The following is a 4935-nucleotide window of genomic DNA, read 5'->3' as shown; positions in this document are numbered from 1 at the left end:
AATTTCTTAACAGCCCTACCACAATCCGCTTTATATTATATGATATAAAGCGCTTTGTCCTCTGGATGTGTGAGGTGAAAGCTGAAGAGTCCTGTGCCTTTAGATAAGTTTTTTTACTGGAGGCAAAGTGCTGTGTGCACAATTTGGGGTGAATTGTGGAGCACAAGGGGCAAAATGGGGCAATAGCTTCACATGGCAGTTCTCAAACGGTGGATCCAATTTCACCCAGGAATATGTGGCCAAGTTGCTGGCAATAAACATAGGAAACCGCCACATCTAGTTCAGCCTTGTCTACACAATGACTGGCCGTGGCTCTCCATGGTTTCAAACAGGGAATCTTTCCCAGCCCTTTCTGGAGATGCCAGGGATTGGGACCATATTCTGTACGCAAAACAAGTGCTCTACCACTGAGCGATCACCCTTCCCACAGGGCTAAGGAGCCTTCTGTCAGCAAGTAAAATTGACAGGTGGCCCCTGGCTCCTGAGCAGACAAAACAGTTGTGATGATTTCCCTGGAAAGAATTCTTACAATTGTCAGGTTGCATTCCACAGGATTGGACTTGCCCCAAAGCTGCACCCCACAGAGTACAATGGCTAGAAGACTGCTCCCATCTCACCCAATGGTCTAATCCAAGGCTTATTAGTGCACAGGGAAGCTCCGGTGGCATTTCCTGCCTGTGAAAACCTTCTCCACTTCCAGGGAGGCAGTTTATTTGAACATGTTTGTGAAAAGGGCAGTCTACACATGCAAGAACACTGTGCATGCATCTGATCCAATACAGCCCACGCACACAGCCCAAGGAAGTCAATGGGAAAACTCGACTGGAGATTTTGCCCATGTCTTGCCCTTCCAGGTGCTCATATACGAATGAATTATTGAGAAATTCTGAAAACCTGGTCATAGCATTTGCAAGATCACACCATTCGTATTTTGGGTTACCTAGTTACAGTGCTTGGTTTGCCCATTGGGTGTTGTTCTCAATCACTAATTTAACCAGTTTTCTAAACTTACAAGAACTATGCAGCTGAGGACTGCTAGGATTGCTCCCTGTGTTATTTCCTGATCTATAGGTGACCTCCATTAAGCAATGATGTACTAATAGGGACCTCAATGAAGCTGCCTATTGTGTTTTTTCTTATTCTACTGCTTAGACAGAGTTGTCTGTCTGATTTACATTGAAATATATGTCAACAGTGTCTTCAGTGGAAATTAAAAGACTGCATAAAGAACCTGCCAGTTCTCATTTACATTTTTCAGATTCTTTTCCTACGTGCATGAAACTTTGCTCCGAAATGGGGCCAGTTCAAAGCTGGTTCCAGCACTATACACAGTAGGTTTGTGATCATATATTCTTGACCAGAGGTTATAGCCAGTCAAAAAGAACATAGGAGAGAGATTTTCTGGATCTGACCTAGGCCAGCATCCTGTTTCACAAAATGGTCCATTGGACAATAGCCTTCTTCCACTGTTGGGTTTCAGAAGCATGCTTTTTCTGATCCTGAGGGTGTCATACAGTCATCATAATTAGTAGCCATTGGTAGCCTTGAATTTTTATGCCATTCAACTTGCTGGCTATCACCACATTTTATAGAAGGACACTCCATAGACTAACCATGTGCAGACTCTCCTGACTCCCTGGCAAGTCCACATGTGTTTGTTGCAGTCACACCTCGGGTGAACTACATATTACACAAGACCAGGGGTCAGCAAACGTTTTCAGCAGGGGGGCGGTCCACTGCCCCTCAGACCTTGGGGGGGAGGACTATATTTTGAAGGGAGGGGAGAATGAATTCCTATGCCCCACAAATAACCCAGAGATACATTTTAAATAACAGCACACATTCTACTCATGTAAAAACACGCTGATTTCTGGGCCGTCTGCGGGCTGGATTTAAAAGGCGATTGGGCCGGATCCAGCCCCCGCGCCATAGTTTGCCTACCCATGCACAAGACAATCCCAACATAGCCCTTATAGCTGGTCTAAAATTAAATTGCTTTTGCACTCAAATTTCTAATGCAAAATATATAACGGTTTCACCACAGAGACACCAAGAGAGATGATGCTCTATATACAAAAGTGACCAATGAATGATTTTGATGATCCACAGAGGTTTCATATGGATATTTTTTTAAAAAAACCCATAAAGGATGAAATTGAGCCCTCTAGAAATGCATAGGCAAGGGCCATGAGCTCAAGCAGAAACTTCATTGCCACCCTCTGGAACCAACCCTGGAGATAGGAGGGACATCAATGTATCACTGTGCCTCCTGAATCTTTCCCACTGAGTTTGTCCAGCAAGTGATCATGGCTGATGGTAGTAAATGCTGCTGAGAGATCAAGAAGAATCAACAGAGCCACATGCTTCCCAGCTCTCTCCCAGCAGAGGCCACCCTCCTGCAGGGATAGTCAACTTAGTGGTCTCCAGATATTGTTGGACTACAACTCCCATCACCCTTGATCATTGGCCTTGCTGGCTGGGAATCATGGTAACTGTAGTCCAATAACATTGGGGGGGCACTACATTGCCTACCTCTGTGTTAGGGTTATCAACACAGTTTGGACTCAAACTGAAATGGATCCACATAATCAATTTCTATTTAAGTACCTAGAGTGGGACCCACCATATTGTCTCTGTCTCTCCAGGGACAGAATTTGGTGAATTTGGTGTAATATGGCAATGTGTGAGGCCAACATTTGGCTCCCCAAAATGGATCTTCTCCATTATGGATCTTCTCAATTTCGCACTCCCTCAGCTCAGCACCCTGCTCTCTCTCATAAAGGTAAAGGTAAAGGGACCCCTGACCATTAGGTCCAGTCGTGTCCGACTCTGGGGTTGCGCGCTCATCTCGCATTATTGGCCAAGGGAGCTGGCGTATAGCTTCCAGGTCATGTGGCCAGCATGACAAAGCCGCTTCTGGCAAACCAGAGCAGCACCTGGAAACGCCGTTTACCTTCCCGCTGGAGCGGTTCCTATTTATCTACTTGCATTTTGACGTGCTTTCGAACTGCTAGGTTGGCAGGAGCTGGGACCAAGCAACGGGAGCTCACCCCGTCACAGGGATTCGAACCGCCGACCTTCTGATCAGCAAGCCCTAGGCTCAGTGGTTTAACCACAGGGCCACCTGGGTCCCTGCTCTCTCTCATACCTTGCCACAAAAGGGGATAGTTGTGCTTGAATGTTATTACAATACTCTGGATGCAAATAAGTGTTTCTTAAGGAGTGGGTGTGCCACCGCCTCCTTTAAGTCATCGAGGACCACTCCCGGTTTCAAGGAGTCATTAATCATTGGCTAAGACCCCCTGGCTTGCTGGGCAAGGACTGAGAATCCAGGTGTCTCACCAGACCACCTTATGCATCATATCTACAACCCCAGGATAGATCAACCGCATCTGATCCCAGACCACACAATTAGGCTCCAGAACTTCAGTTTTAGATATTGTTTGTTAAAGGACAATGTTTGCTCTGTGCAAAAAAAAAAAAAGCTTGATAGACTTGAAGAGATTGTCTCTGAGCACAGGGAAAGTTTCATAAAGCTTGACTTCCAAACAACCCAAACCAGTACTCATGCATCTGGGCTTCCACACAGCAATTTTCATTCTACAAAGTTAACAAGTGTGATACCACATAGTTTGAGCAATGATGATGATGGGATATGCTGCTGTACAACATCTTTTTTTATTTTACTCATATTATAAAACGTTTGCACGAGGCTTTAGAAGTTAACAATGTTCACTGCCTGTAAACAAAGCCTAGGACACCCACTTTAAAATAAATAAATTAGAATAAATTATTATTCTTTTGCATCAGCAATACAACAAAAGGTACGCATTTTATTCTCGGTTTCTACTCTGATGCAAATAATAAAACAAAAACCATCAAATTAAGTCTGTCATATAGACCATTGTTAGTAATAATATCAAAATGTGCTGTCACTCCTTAGAGTTATCTTTCAGTTCAGGTTTTGAAAATATGTACACCCATTTAGTAATTTTGCTGTTATATAGGATATTTAATGCTCAAACAGAAAAGGGGAAAGTTACATCAAAGCAATGGCATCTATACATTTTCTTAAATGAAGATCCGCTTCATTTAACATTTTGAAGATCATATCTAAGATGCGAATGTGATCTTTGCTTTTATCATAAGTACATGTATCTTAGAAATACATATATATGTATATATATGCAATATATTCTTACTCTTATGTACAATTGAGTGTGTATATATAAATATATAACATATGATGGGTTGATGTGATATTACACATTCCATATATACTATAGCTATTGTTGGTTACTTTAGTTTATATATTTAAATATATATGGCCTCGGCCAGCAAGGGAGATCAGAACAGCTGATGTATCACAATGCCGATCTGGAGGTGCACCCCACTAAACTTGATGGAGATAAATGATGAACATCTCCCTGTGGGGTCTCTGCTTTCGTCCGGAAAAGTGGCACTAGAAGCTGGTCAAAGGCCATAAGAGCAGAAGCAAATTCTGCTTTCAGATTTGCATGTCCATATGCTCATTTAGGTTTGCTTTGTTTTCCCCCAGATTCAGATCAAAATAGGCTGACCCCAAAGGAAGTATTTCATTTACTGGCTCTAGAGTCAGCCTATAACCATTTAACTCAACGAACCCCCTATCCGCACAAAGGCTTTGTCTTGTTTTCCGCCAAGGCTTTGAGCATGTGATTAGAAATAGTCATACAGTGGAACCTCGGTTTATGAACACCTCGGTTTACGAACTTTCGGTTTATGAACGCCGCAGACCCATCTGGAACGGATTAATTCACTTCCCATTACTTTCAATGGGAAAGTTCGCTTCAGTTTATGAACGCTTCAGTTTATGAACAGACTTCCGGAACCAATTACACCCATGCTTCAGGTTAAGTACGCTTCAGGTTGAGTACTCCGCGGACCCGTCTGGAA

The sequence above is a fragment of the Zootoca vivipara genome, chromosome 3 (assembly GCF_965207765.1).
Source record: "Zootoca vivipara chromosome 3, rZooViv2.hap1.1, whole genome shotgun sequence".
In the NCBI taxonomy this organism is placed as follows: domain Eukaryota; kingdom Metazoa; phylum Chordata; class Lepidosauria; order Squamata; family Lacertidae; genus Zootoca; species Zootoca vivipara.
Note: the sequence above shows the minus strand (reverse complement) of the source record.